The following is a 15545-nucleotide window of genomic DNA, read 5'->3' as shown; positions in this document are numbered from 1 at the left end:
TTTGAATTTGATTTTGTTATATATCATGCTGTGATAAACATCCCTGAGCATAAAGCTAATTAAGAAGAAAAAAAAAGATGGGGAGAGTAGGAGTTTTATCTAATGAATAGAGAACACGGAAAATAAACAGGAATATGTTCCAAGTAAAATAACCGGAAGTCGTAAAATGAACATGACTGATTTACCTAATAAAGAGTTGAAAAGATCATAAAGATACTACTGAGCTCAGAAGAATGGATAAACAAAATAAGAATTTCAACAAAGAGAAAATATAAGAAAGTACCAAATAGAACTCAAAGAACTGAAGAATACAATAACTGAACTAAAGAATACAATACAGGGGTTCAAGGGGGAGATGAGGCAGAAAACTGAATGGCAAGGCATCGGAACTCATTCAGAGCAGCAAAAAGAAAAAAACAATGAAAAAGTGTGATGTTAGCTTAAGAGAGTTATGGAACAAATTCTAGCAGACCAATATTCACATGATAGGCATCCCAGAAGGAGAAGAGAAAGTGGCAGAACATTTATTTGAAGAAATAATGGCTGAAAACTTCCCTGAGGAAGGAAACAAACACCCAGATCCAGGATGCCTAAAGAATCCAAAAGAGTTCAAAGAGACCCATACCAAGACACATTATAATTGAAAGGTCAAAAGGTAAAGACAAGGGGAGAATCTTAAAACAGCAAGAGAAAAACAACTCATTATGTACAAGAAAATCTCCACCAGCCTACAGTCAGACTTTTCAGCAGAAACTTTGCAGGCCAGAAAGAAGTGGCATGATATATTCAAAGTGCTAAAAGAAAAGGACAGCCTATACTCTGTGCAGCACAGTTGTCTTTCAGAATTGAAAGAAAGACTGGGATGCCTGGGTGGCTCAGTCATTTGGGTGGCTGACTCTTGCATTTGGCTCAGGTCATGATCTCAGAGTCCTGGGATTGAGCCCCTCATCAGGCTCCACACTCAGCATGGAGTTTGCTTGAGGATTCTCTTTCTCTCCCTCTGCCCCTCCCTCCCCCAAAATAAATAAATGTTAAAAAAAAAAAAAAAGAATTGAAAGAAAGATAAAGTGTTTTTTAGATAAGCAAAAACTAAAGGAATTCATCACCACTAGATTGGCCTTATACGATGATAAAGGGACTTCCTTAACTTGAAATGACATGGTGCTAATTAGTAAGAGGAAAGCATGAAAGTATGAATTTCACCAGTAAGGTAAACAATAACAAAATTTGGAATAATCTAATGTTGTAAGTTGATGGGTTAATCACTTATAGAGCTAGTGTGAAAGTTATAAGAGTAGTAAAAATAACTACTGCTACAATTGATTAATAGGTACATAAGATAAGAAGATGTAAATAGTGACATCAAAAACATAAAATATGGGAGGGGAGTAAAAATGTAGAGTTTTAGAATGCATTTGAACTTAAGTTGTTATCAGCTTAAAATAAATGATTATAAATATAAGTTGTTTTATGTAAGGCTCTTGGTAACCATAAAGCAAAAACCTATAGAAGATACACTAAGAAAAGAGAAAGGAATTTAAACCCACTACCAAAAAAATCAATCACAAAGAGAGCAAGAGAAGAAGAAAGGAACAAAGGAATTACAGAGCAGCCAGAGAACAATTAACAAAATGGTACTAAGTCCATATTTATCAATAATTTTTTTTAAAAGTAAAAGAACTAAATTCACTAGTTGAAAGATGTGGAGTGGCTGAATGAACTAAGAAACAAGACCTATATGCTACCTATAAGAGACTCACTTCAGATGTAAGGACACACACAGACTGAAAGTGAGGAGATGAAAAAAGGCTATTCCATGCAAATGGAAACCAATAGAAAGCTGGGGCAGCTTTACTTATATCAGACAAAATAAACCTTAAGACAAAGATTGCAATAAGAGACAAAGGAGATCATTATATAATGATAAAGGTGGTCAATCCAAGAAGAGGATAGAACATTTGTAAATATCTATGCAAACAACATAGAAGCACCTAAATATATAAAGCACATATTAACAGACTTAAAGGGTGAAATAGACAACAATACAGTAAGAGTAGGGGACATTAATACCCCACTTTCATCAATGGATGGATTAGACAGAAATTAATATAGAAACAGTAGTCTTAATAACACATTAGACCTGACTGACTTACATATTTACAAAATATTCCATCCACACATTATTATCAAAAAAACAAAGAACATTCTCCAGGATAGGTCATATGTTAGGGCACAAAACAAGTCTTAATAAATTTAAGGACACTGAAATAATATCAAGCATCTTTTCTGACCACAGTGGTATGAAACTGGAAATAAAGTACAAGAAGAATGCTTAAAAATTAACAAATACATGGAGATTAAACAACATGCCACTTAACAACTAATGAGTCAGAGAAGACAACAAAAGGGAAATAAAAATATCTTGAGACAAATGGAAATGGAAATATGCAAAAACTTATGGGATGCAGCAAAAGAAGTTCTAAGAGGGAAGTTGATGTGATAAACGCCTACGTCAAGTAACAAGAAAAAATCTCAAATCAAGAAACTACAAAAAGAACTAAGCTCCAAGTTAGAAGGAAGTAGGAGGTCCCTGGGTGGCTCACTTGGTTAAGCATCTGCCTTCTGCTCAGGTCATGATTGAGCCCCACATCAGGCTCCCTGCTCATCGGGGAGCCTGCTTCTGCCCCTCCCCCCCGCTCATGCTCACACACTCTCTCTCTTAAATAAATAAAATCTTTAAAAAAAATTTAAAAGGATGTTAACAATAAAGATCAGAACAGAAATAAAGAGACTAAAAAGAATTAAAAAGATGAATGAAATGAAGAGTTTTTTTTTTTAAAGATAAAAAAGGCAGACAGATCTCAGCTAGACTCACCAAGGAAAAGGGAGGACTCAAAATCAAGAATGAAAGAGGAGACATTACAACTGATACGACAGAAGTACAAAAAATCAGAGACTATGCACAATTTTTCACCAAGTTGGACAACCTAGAAGAAATGGTAAATTCCTAGAAACAACTTACTAAATCATGAGAAAATAGAAAATCTGAACACAGTGATTACTAGTAAGGAGATTGAATCAGTAATCAAAAGCCTCCCCATAAAAGTCTAGGACTAGATGGCTTTACTGGTGAATTCTACCAAGCACTGAAAGAAGAATTAATACAAATCTTCTCAAACCCTTCCAAAATATAGAAGGGAAGAAATACTTCCAAATTCACTTTATGAGGCCAACATTACCCTGATACTGAAACCAAATAAAGACACTACAAGAAAAAAGTGTTATAAGCCAATATCCTTGGTGAACATAGATGTAAAAATTTACAACATTAATAAACAGAATTCAATGTTACATTAAAAGGATTATACACCATGGTCAAGTGGGATTTATTCCAGTGATGCAAGATAATTCAATATCCAGAAAAATCAATGTGATAACAAAATGAAGGATAATAAAATGAAGGATAAAAATCATAGGATCATCTCCATAGATGCAGAAAAAACATGTAACAAAGTTCAATCTTCACTTAATAAAAAGTTTCAGCTAGGGGCGACTGGGTGGCTCAGACATTAAGCATCTGCCCTTGGCTCAGGTCGTGATCCCAGGGTCCTGGGATCAAGCCCCGCATTGGGCTCCCTGCTCAGCGGGAAGCCTGCTTCTCCCTCTCCTGCTCCCCCTGCTTGTGTTGTCTCTGTCAAATAAATAAATAAAATCTTTAAAGAAAAAAGGTTCAGCTTATTATTTTGACATAGTAAAAGCCAAATATGATAAGCCCATAGCTAACATACTCAATAGCAAAAAACTATTCTCTACGATCAGGAATAAGACAAGAATGTCCATACTTGCCACTTTTAGCCAACATAGTATTGGAAATTTTAGCCAGAGCAATTAGGCAAGAAAAGAAGTAAAAGTCATCCAGATTGGAAAGGAAGAAATAAAATTATCATTATTTGCAGAAGACATAGTATATATAAAAAACCCCTAACAACTCCACCAAAAAAAAAAAAAAAAAAAAAAAAAAATTAGACCCTGCAAATTCAGTAAAGTTGTAGAATACAAAAATCAACATACAAAAATCTGTTGTGTTTCTAACCCTAATAATTAACCATCAGAAAGAGAATTAAGAAAACAATACCATTTGCAATTGCATCCAAAAGAAAGTATTTAACCAAGGAGGTGAAAGACCAGTATACTAAAACTATAAGACGTTGATGAAAACAATTGAAGAGATAAATAAGATATGCCATGCTCATTGATTCCAAGAATTTGGTAAAATGTCCATACTACTCAAAGCAATCTACAATTTCTATCGAAAATTTGAATGGCGTTTTTCATAGAAATAGAACAAATAAACATGTCTACCACCTTTTCTTTATCCATTCATCCATCGATGAGCACTTAGGTTGTTTTCACATCTTGACTATTGTAAATAATGCTGCAATGAACATAGAAGTGCAGATGTCTTTTTGAGTCCATGGTTTCATTTCCTTTGTATAAATACCCAGTATGGGATGCTGTATCACATAGTGGTTCTATTTTTAATTTCTTGAGGAAACTCCATGCTATTTACCATTGTGCAATTGTTTTCATCAGCGTCTTATAGTTTTAGTATACTGGTCTTTCACCTCCTTGGTTAAATACTTTCTTTTGGATGCAATTGGATGCAATCCCCCTTCTAAGGGGATCATGACCTGAGCCAAAGATGGGGAGCCACCCAGGCGCCCCATCTATGTATCTGTTTTTCACAATATTCTATGTAAGAGAAGTCAGACCAAGAAAGACAAATACTGCATGATTTCACTTACATGTAAAATAGAAAAAGAAAACATAACTCAAACACAGAGAACAGATTGGTAGTTGCCAGAGGCAAGTGTTGGGATGTAGACAAAATTAGTGACGGTGGTCAAAAGGTACAAATTTCCAGTTATAAAATAAGTTCTGGGGATGTGATGTACAGCATGGTGACCATGATTAAAAATACTGTGCTGTGTATTTGAAAGTTGTTGAGCCACCTGGGTGGCTCAGTCGGTTAAGCGTCTGCCTTCGGCTTAGGTCATGATCCCAGAGTCCTGGGATCAAGTGCTGCTTCGGGGTCCCTGCTCAACGGGGAGCCTGCTTCTCCCTCTGCCTCCCCCCTCCCCCCACCCCCTTGTGCTCACGCTCTGTCAAATAAATTAAAAAAAAAAAAGAAAGTTGCTGAGAGTAGAACTTAAAAGTTTTCTTCACGAAAAGTTTTCTTCACAAGAAAAAAATTTGTAACAAATTTGGTGATGATGGATGTTAACTAATTGTGGTGATTATTTTGCAACAAATATATACATAGAAAGAGGTTATATAACATATTAGTTTCACTTTAGATCAGTTATGTCTCAGTTTAAAAAGATATACAGACATAAAAAAAGGCTGCATGGTAAAATTTCTATATCTCCTTTTAAAATATGCAATTTAAAGTTTCAGCTCCATAAAATGATTAAAAATATAATATAAAGCTTTAAAAAGTCAGACAATAAACTGCATTATGAATTATTTTTAAAGCAATGATATGCAAACAAAGATATTTTCAGGGAAAAGAAACAAAAAGTGACAGACTTGAAAATGATCCAAATAGAACTTTTAGAGTTGGAAAAATATATTAAAAACTTTAAGATTTCAATACCTAAGTTTAACAGATTGGGCACAAAGAATTAGAAACTAAGAAATAGAAGAAATTGTACAGATTGCAGAATAGACAAAAAGATGGACAGGAACAAATAAGAATCCATTCACGTCATGGAGAATGAGGAGGTCAAACATGTTTAATCAGAGTTCCAGAAGTTCCAGGGTGACAGTGGGCCAGAGGTAATAATTTGAAGAGATAATATCTGAAACATTCTTCAGAATTTATTAAAAACAAAAACAAATGACCCTTTCTGTTTAATGTTAATAATCCCTTCATGAAAACCAGATGTTGGTTTTGAAAACCCTGACTGGAAATCTATTTCCTATAAAATAAAAATTTTGTTATCCATCAACCCCAAATCTCCACTTCCTTTCCCCAATCCTAACACCACCATATTAAAAGCACCTATATATAAGTAACAGCTATCAGGAAGAAAATGTTTTAAGACATTTCCCGATCATTAAGCAAATTAGTATGGTTGTCACTAAACAGTTGCTTCAGTGCAGTAACACATTCCACATACCCTTTGTTGACTCTGGTTTGCAAAATAGCAATGTGATTCTGATTTACAACTAATTGCATTTGGGATATAACAAGAATTTATCTGCATGTTGATTTAAAATGATGTATTGACTTTTGGAACATAAATTTTCTATAAAAATTATTAGCTCCAAATTTTGTACTGAGTTACAAGGATATTCTTTGAAGTTTTGGGAATAACCAAAAGCATTCTATTTTTTTAAAAGATTTGAGACAGAGCAAGCTAGAGAGAAAGAGAGAGAGAGCACAAGCAGGGGGAGGGGCAGAGGGAGAAGCAGACTCCCCGCTGAGCAGGGAGCCTGATGTGGGGATCATGACCTGAGCCAAAGGCAGACACTTAACCGACTGAGTCACCCAGGTGCCCCAATCAAAAGCATTCTAATGAGAAAATGTCAAACAAGGGGATGTCCTAAAGGGGATGCTAGTATTTTGAAGCTCTGAATTAGACACATTTAGTGTGTAATGGATGCACATTAATATCCTTACTTGGTTCTTCCTGTTGATAAATGGGTGATCTAATTTACATACATGTGATGCTGTCCACTTTGGCAGCCTCTGAACATTGGGAGCTCACACTTAACACCAACAGATTATTTTAAAAAGAAAAAAGAAAGATTAGAGATCAGAAAATAAGTCTCCTTGTTGGTATCTGTGTTAGTTAGCCATTACTACAATAAAGAATAACATCCACCACAGAATCTTAGCGGCACGCGGCAATAAGCATTCATTTCTAGTTGATGTGTTTGTGGAGACTGTAGCCATTGAAGACTTTTATACCAGCTTCAGATCTTTCATACATTCAGACACCCAGAGGCAACTTTTTTTTTTTCTGCAAAACGAATGAAGTTTAAGCTTTAGGACTCCCACTTGCATGAATTACTTTGTAAAATTTTCAAAAGAACTTTTGAGGGCAATTGTTGGAGACCATGGTCTCCCTCCCATCCCCCACCTCTCCTCCTAGTTCCTGTGTCAGCAAGGTGGCATTAGCGAGGCCACAGCTTGGTACAAAAACTGTAAAAGTAGTCCTATAGCAGCTTAGGAGAGCAAGAGAATTTACTTCTCGGACATAAAAAGCAGGCATAGAGAACAGATTAAGAATTTCATTCCCTTTATGAAAAGCTGCCTCAGTAGAAACATTCTGGTAAATAAAAACTATGCTGTATATGTATTCAAGAGTTTCCACATGCTAGTTTGAGACCTAGAGTAATAGAAAGTTGGCTTTTCAGGTTCAACTTAGATTTTGGTATTTTTCTTCCTTCTCCCTTCCCACTCTTTTTTCCATCTTTCCCTCCTGCTTTCTGGTTTAGTATCAAATAAAATGGCCTTTTTAGCTGTGGTATTTTCACTCTGAATTAGGTAATCTTTATAATGCATCTTTTAATCCTTATGTTCGACTTTAAGGCAAAACCATTTCAGTTCTAGGGGCATATCACACGTACTTATCACAAACAGCTTTTCCTAACATATTTTTTTGTTTTTTTTTACAATCTCCATGGCTTTTATTTTTTAAAATTTTTTAAATTTTATTTTATTATGTTAATCACCATACATTACATCATTAGTTTTTGATGTAGTGTTCCATGAGTTTCCTAACATATTCTTAAGTAGTTCAGAGAGGTACAATTAAGGTCGCACTACAGAACAAGGCTTTTTAGACACATATAGTGTATGTTTTAATTCCAATTTAGTTGCTGCTCTGGATTCAGATAGCCAGGAGAAAAACATTATTTAAAATTTGTTTTTCTAAGATATAGTAGAAACTTAGTTCCCCAATTTTATCAGTTTTCTATTGCTGTGGAGAAAATGACCACAAACGTAGCTGCTTAGAACACAGATGTATCCTCTCACAATCCATAGGTCAGGAGTCTAGCACATTTTAGCGAGATCCTCTGCTAAAGTTCTCACAAGGGTAAAAATCAGCCAGCTTCATTCTCACCTAGAGGCTTGACTAGGGAAAGATCAGCTTCCATGATCATTCAGGTTGCCGAAAGAACTTAGTTCCTTGTGGTTGTAGGACAGACGTCTGTTTTCTTGCTGGATACTGGGGGGGGGGGGGTACTGCTCATAACTCATAGATGCCATTGTCATGCTCTTGCCACATGGTCCCCTTCATACATTGGGATGCTCCATAGGCCTATTATACTCTAACCTTTTTAATCACTATCTTCAGGAAGAGCCCAAAACCTTTGAAAGACTCACTTGCTTAGGTCAGGCCCATCAAGGCTAATCTCCCTTTTGATGAACTGAAAATAAATTGATTTGGGACTTGATTACATCTGCAAAATCCCTTCAACCTTTTTAAATATTAAGTAGCCTAATTACAGGAGTGACATTGATCATATTCAGTCTTACCCACTCTCAAGTTGGGGAGATAATACCAGAACATATGTTTCAGGGAGAAGAGATTTTGGAACCATGGAATTCTTCCTGCCATGTCACTTTTAACCATTTATTGCTTCAAGGCCCCTCCTTCATCACTTGAGCACCTTGGTGTCAAGAAATGAAATGTCTAGGGGCGCCTGGGTGGCTCAGTCGGTTAAGCGTCTGCCTTCGGCTCAGGTCATGATCCCGGGGTCCTTGGATCGAGCCCCACATCAGGCTCCGTACTCAGCGGGGGGCCTGCTTCTCCCTCTCCCTCTGCCTGCCTACTTGTGATCTGTCAAATAAATAAATTTAAAAAATCTAAAAAAAAAAAAGAAATGAAATGTCTAGCTCATGACCATGATACTTCTAACTGTAACATTTGGCAGAACCCTGAGGAAAAAGTTTGAGCTACCATGTTGAAAAGGTTGGCCAACAGAGTAAAAGCATTAGAGGATGAAAGGTCTTCAAGTCTTATTCTTTTTCTCATCAGAGATCCTCCATCTATCAGGTTATCTGGCCTGGAATCTTTTGACTACACCCTCTAGGATCCATACTGGCACACTTTACCTTTATGGTTTCTTTTATATAACTTTGTTCTTTCTCACTGATCTCAATTTCTTGTCCTTTTTGGAAGCCTTTGTTTCAGATTTATTTCAACTTTCCTCCTTTCCTTCATTCTCATCATCCTGGTTATCCCCAATGAGGATTACGCCTAATAATGTCCTCATTCTCACCTTCACCCAGTCCCTGCTGCAAGCCTTCCCTCCCACCTTCTGCATCAGGTGCTTTGTGGAGAATGTGTGTACATTGCTGTTGCCCCCAACTTGATCTAGGTATGAACACGTGTGAAGGAGAGAGCAAGTGAGTGAAGGGTGAGCAATATTAAGTCACTGAATTTGCGTTTGTTAACCTTTACCTAAGGCTGTACAGATATGGTTTTTGTAGGTTTTGGTAGGATTTGTAGAAAACTTAATAACTAGCACTGCTCTATACTATTGGATGCAGAAACCACTACTGACTCCAGAATAGTAAATTTTTCCTCCTTTGGAAAGTCGTACCTGTCAAGATTCTTTTGGATATAAAGGATATAAAAAAAAAAAAATCAAATAGGGAGATTTTCACCTCACTTAGCTGAATAGGCCCAGCAGACACCACAGGGAGCTGGATTCAGTCTTCTTTTGGCTCATGTATGGTCCATGCTGTTCCATCCTCAGGCAATTCCCTCACCAAAATATGGCTGTGAGAGCATCCATTCCCAGTGAAAAATAAAATCCCAGAAATTCTTCTGAATCAACACATTGTTGGTGCTTTTTATAATAGTGAAATAAAAGATACTTAAATGTTCCTGCAAATCCTTTTTGACTTAAGATAACTTGAGTGAGGAGTGATTTTCTCCTATTATGCTGATTAAATACCATGATGTGGGTTAAGTTCTATACAGAGCACTTGGCAGACAGAGATCTTTATGAATACTCGCTATCAGCATTAGTGCTGAACCTAAAACATAATGGACTCTCAGAAACATTGCCGTCATTTGTACTCTGGTCATGTTTTCCTTTGGCTATAGCTTTTAGTATTTTTTTATTAGTTAATTCTATTCAGGGATTGACCCAGGTTTATGGATCCTCAAGCTCATACAATTTTGAGGGCCTTTTAAGAGGAAAAATACGACATTGTCAATAAAAATTAGGTACAAACATAGTATTTCTTAGGAATTACAATAAGCTACAAATATATAAATGGTAAATCTTGTTATAAGTATCACAAGTCTAGAAAATGAATATTTTAATTTTAATAAGTTAACTTTTGACATACCCCTAAACTACTTTTTTTTTTTTGGCTGTACTTTGCCTAATCCTATCACAGTTTTGTAATATTTTCAATGGAGATAATGGAATATGTAGACTTCTCTTAGAATGATGGGTCAAAATTCATTGTATTATTGACCACTTAGTGAAGTTTCTTTCAGCTTCACCGTTTAGTCCTGGTAATGGCACCTGTGTAACTCCAGCTTCAGTTCCTTGCTGAGACGGTGCTACTTTCAGAAGCAGACCCTCAGGTGCTCGCAGTCCTTTGATCTAAGTCTGAATGTGCCTTGGTAGCTGAGGTTTCCCCACTTGGCCAGGTCCTTGCTGACCCGGTTTCCTGTCCTATCCCCAACACTAGTCCTGGAGAGCAGGGGACAGGGGAGGAGATGGCAAAGTGCCAGTGAAGCCTGGCATTGACCCTTGAGCAAGGAACAGGACAGAATCTCATCCATATTCTCCCTGAAGTCAGAGTCCAGGTGCTCTAGGAGGTCCCTCTTGGGATGGACAGGGCTGTTGCTGAGGCCTGTTGGATATGGAGGTAGGGGTTGGGGGACAGTCCCATCTATGGATCTAAGACCACCACAAGGCAAAGAGGATGACTCCCCAGTCGGAGGTTGCTCATTCCACCCAGTGTAGGGTTTATTTAGCAAATAGAAATATAGGACCCATGAGACATTTGGGATAAACTAAAAAATTATTGTTTACCTGAAATTCAAACTTAACTGGACAGCCTATATTTTATTTGGTAATCCTATTACTGTGGCCCTACATGGCAGCTTTGGAAAGAGTCTATGGAAAGTAAGATGTCCTGAAAGTTAAGTCTAACCAGCCTCATTTGAAATATGCCCCCTGATTGTAATGTGAAGTTTACCATTTGTTCCTGTGAAATGAGATAGTGAATCTTCACGTAAAGATCTTGTTTTTGGTTTTCTCCTTTCAAGCCCAATAGGCCTATTTTTCCAATATGTTAATCTTTGTAAGTCTTAATTCTGCAGTATATCACATTAACTTGCCGCCTCCTTAAATTTGAGAAGCATGTGATAAGCCTGTCCCTTTAGTATCACAAGACTGTAGGCAAATGACCTTTGTTGATGGAGATTGAGAGAATGGTCAGTCTGGGTCCTACTGCTTTTGAAACAGCAGGCCTGATAAGAACTAGACTCCTAAGCTATAGGGTTTAATTTTTTTCTTCAATTGTGAGAATTTTTTGACAATGTGTATGTAGGTTAGGTCATCACATTGTACACTCTAAATATTACAATCCTATTTGTCAGTTATAGTCACTAAAGCTAAAAAAAATTAAAAACAAAATCAACATTTTAAAGCAGAGATCTACCTATCTACCTACCTATGTAGTCAAGAATCACGTTCATTACTAGTTGTGCTTCTCAGCTTTTGGCACCTCCGGCAGTAACAGAAACAAATGGGGAATGTGCTAAAAAAAATAATTTTTTTTTGTATGATGTATTTAAGGAAGGACTTATGTAGATTTGTGTATAAAATACTATTGCTTAAGGGACGCCTGGGTGGCTCAGTCGGTTAAGCGTCTGCCTTTGGCTCAGGTCGTGATCCCAGGGTCCTGGGATCGAGTCCCGCATCGGGCTCCCTGCTCTGCGGGGAGCCTGCTTCTCCCTCTGCCTCTGTCTCTGTCTCTCTCTCTCTCTCTCTCTCTCTGTCTCTCATGAATAAATAAATAAAATCTTTAAAAAAAAAAAAAAACTATTGCTTACAAAAATGAAAATTATAACTGCAATCTTGAAAAAGTACAAAATTGTTTTAAAACAAACAAAAAAGACATGTATTCTTTATTCTATCATTAGTTCTTTCCAATGACAATATTTGATTGGGTCTGTTTGCATGCATCTAATATGGGGAGCCCACAAAAGGAAGACTTTTTGGAGGGTAAGCCATCTCAAGGCAGTCTTTCTGCCTCCCTAGGGTTGATTACAAGGTATTTGCATTGGTCTGTGTACTGTTATATTGGCCAATCAGTTATGGCTAGAGAAGAAGGTTTGGATTTACTCAATATAAGCAGTATGATCTATAGCAATGCAGCGAGCCCAATGTGGGGCTCTGAGTTCAGCGTGGAATCTGCTTGAGATTCTCTCTACCTCTCCCTCCGCCCCTCCCACTTGTGCTTGCTTATGCTCTCTCAAATAAATAAATCTTAAAAAAAAGATGAACAGATACATGCCTAAGGATTTGTAACTTTCACCCGAAATCTGAGGAAAAGAACAGGCTATTGATTTTTATAAAAATCAGAAAAATATTTATGAGGACAAGGCCAGGAAGAGAGAATACAGCCCGCCATTAGGTAGGTCTGCACCCTTGGGATGGGAGATCATATTCAATCACCCACAGCTAATTGTTCTAATATCCAGCCCATCTCTTTCATCAGGTGCATGAGGTTCTCATAAACAATTTACTAATAACTTGTTGAAATCTACTTTACAATATGCCTTTTTCCATTTACCGATTTAGTAATACTGTCAGAAAGCAAACAACGATGTTGGTCTACAGTGACTTGTTCGTCATGAAGCCATTCTAATTCCGGTCTTCACGGTTTCCTTTTCTAAGTGTTCATGCACTCTTTAAAAAAATTATTTTAGGATTTTTGTCAAGGTCTCTGATCTATAAGTCAATAAATCTACCTTCTTCCCCTTCTGAAAAATCGGAGCAACATTTTCCATTCTTCAGTCTCCTGGCACCTCTCCTGTTTTCCATGGTTTCCTGATGATTACCCACAGTGGTTCAGTAATTATAGCCATACGTTCTCTCCGTTCCCTAAGATGTAGTTTAGCCAGGCCAAGAGATGTGAAATCATCAGAACAGCTAGGGTCCTTCTCATGATCGCTCCTACTTCCTGGGTTTCAGATCCTTCTAATAGTTCCTCCCCGTTTTTCCTAGTCCCATGACTGGGCAGAGATAGCATCTCATGGGATTCTTAGTAGCTGCTAAAGGACTCCTCTAGCTCCAGGTCTTTGGAAGGACCTGTACCTCATCATCAGATGCAGATTCCAATGCTTGTTCTGAGGCATGACTGATAAATATTTAATATTTTATACTCTTAGAAGTTTCTCACAACTGTGCTGCTCTGCTTCTGTGAAATACCACATAATCCAGCAATTCCACTCTGGGTATTTATCTGAAGGAAATGAAAACACTAACTCAAAAGATCTCCATGACCCCATATTCATCACAGTATTATTTAACAATAGTCAAGACATGGAAACAACCTAAGTGTTCATCGATGTATGAACAGGTAAAGAAAATAGGTTATATATGATGAAATATTCAGACATTAAAAGGAATGAAATCCTGCCATTTGTGACAACATGGATAGACCTGAGGGCATTGTGCAAAGTGGAATTAGAGAAAGACACATACCATATGATCTCATATGTGGAATTTAAAAACAATTAAAAAAAACCCAAATTCATAAATCCAGAAAACAGATTGGTGGTTGCCAGAGGTGGGGTGGGATACTAGGTGAAACAGGTGAAGGGAGTCAAGAGACACAAGCTTCCAGTTGTAAGTCGTGGGGATATAATGTTCAGCATGGGGACTTTAGTGATCCTGCACTGTGTATTTGAAAATTACTTGGAAGTTTTATCTCAGAAATTATCACAAGAGAAAAAAGTATATGTGGTGATCCTACTGTGATGTTCATTTTACAATATACTCACTATAGTGTGTTATTATGTTGGACACCTGAAACTGATATGCTACATGTTAATTATGTCTCAATTATAAAAAGGCCTAGTGCCCTTTTCTTAATGAAAAGGACCTGCACTGCATTCGTTGGTGTGTTTTTCATTTTGTTAGTTCTCCTTCCCTTAAATAGTTACTTTATAATGGTTAATAAGGATTAGATATTTCACTCCACAATATTAAAAAAAAAACCCAGATCATAGCCTAATTGGAATGAGAAATTTAAATCTTCAAAGGACACCCTGGAATATAAAAGTGAGGAAGGAGTATCTAGTTCCTGTATTTAAAAAAGCACAACCAGCAAGCCTCTGATGCTGTTTTTTCCGCTTACATTGCTGACACAGAACCTGAAGAGAGTTTACACAAAGAAATCTAGTAAAAAGCGTCCTGGATACAAGCAGTGCTTTAAGAACACAATTTTTTCTACACCCCACGTCTAGCAGTGTCTCGCACGTAGCAGCCTCATAAAAACGTCTGTTGAGTTGAATTTGCACGTCACATAAAGAACGGGAGTTAAACCTTGGACTCTAAAAACCATTACAATTGGGTCACAGGCAGCGAGGTTTCCAGGACAGAGAAAAGGGCTTAGAACTTAATATGAGGAGAACTGTAATGCCTGCAAATGAAAATACATTGCAAGTCTGAGAATAATACTTTAGCTTTTATTGGCATTTGAAAGGACACAATAAAGAGCCAACCCCCCCCTTTTTTTTTTGCCAGTGTTCTTAAAAAGTAGGGGGTAGAGAAATAAAAATTTCAGGCAGGCACTACTGGGAAGGGGCTTCGAGGTTGGTAAGAGAGAGATCTGCTGGTACAGGTCCCTAGAATTAGGTATGTATTTTTTACCTTTTTCCAAGCTGAGTTCAGATGAGACCACACAGGAGTCGGAAGTCACAAGTAGCTCTCAAAACCGTCGGTCTCCCCACTTGCAGGCTTGCTCCTGTGACTTCAAAGGAGACTCCAAATGTGAGCTTCTTTGCACCCGGTTTCAGAAGGAAGGGCGAGAGAGGAGCTTGCTATCTTTGCCTGGTTTTTTATTTCAAACTCATCAGTTAGGTAAATTCACTCCACCTGGGGGTTCGGGTGTTAAAAAGATGGAGCAGAGAATTGTTTTCATCTGAGTCTTTTGACACTTTTTTTTTTTTTTTTTTTTTGGCTCAGAATATGTTTCTTCCCAAGCTGTAGATTGTAGGCAAGGCACATATTACCCTATTTTTACAGTGAAGAAATGGAGATGCAAGTGATGATGTCTCACACTCACTTGGAACCCATTGCACCAAAACGAATCTATAATCCGATACCACCCCTCCCCAGCAGCCATAATGAGTGATCTTTGATGATTCTCAGACTCTAATCCTTTCACCTAAGATTATTCAAATCTTTCTTCTTCCTTTCTTTTCTTCCTTTCATCTATCATCTTTTTTTTTTTTTTTTTAGATTTTATTTTATTTGACAGAGAGAGA

The 15545-nt window shown here is 37.2% G+C and overlaps 1 protein-coding gene across 1 annotated transcript in view; it reads right to left on the bottom strand.

Annotated features, from left to right (window-relative positions):
- IGSF10 (immunoglobulin superfamily member 10) overlaps positions 1–15133 on the bottom strand; it is a 119028-nt gene extending 103895 nt beyond the window's left edge. Inside the window, exon 1 of the mRNA XM_032408431.1 lies at positions 14929–15133. The gene's annotated coding sequence lies outside the window, so the exon portion shown is untranslated. The remainder of the gene's footprint in view (positions 1–14928) is intronic.
- Positions 15134–15545: the final 412 nt, after the last annotated feature.

This window comes from Phoca vitulina, unplaced genomic scaffold (genome assembly GCF_004348235.1).
Source record: "Phoca vitulina isolate PV1807 unplaced genomic scaffold, GSC_HSeal_1.0 scaffold10, whole genome shotgun sequence".
Lineage (NCBI taxonomy): Eukaryota > Metazoa > Chordata > Mammalia > Carnivora > Phocidae > Phoca > Phoca vitulina.
The sequence above is the reverse complement of the archived record's forward strand: the minus strand, read 5'-3'. Positions and strand labels throughout refer to the sequence as shown.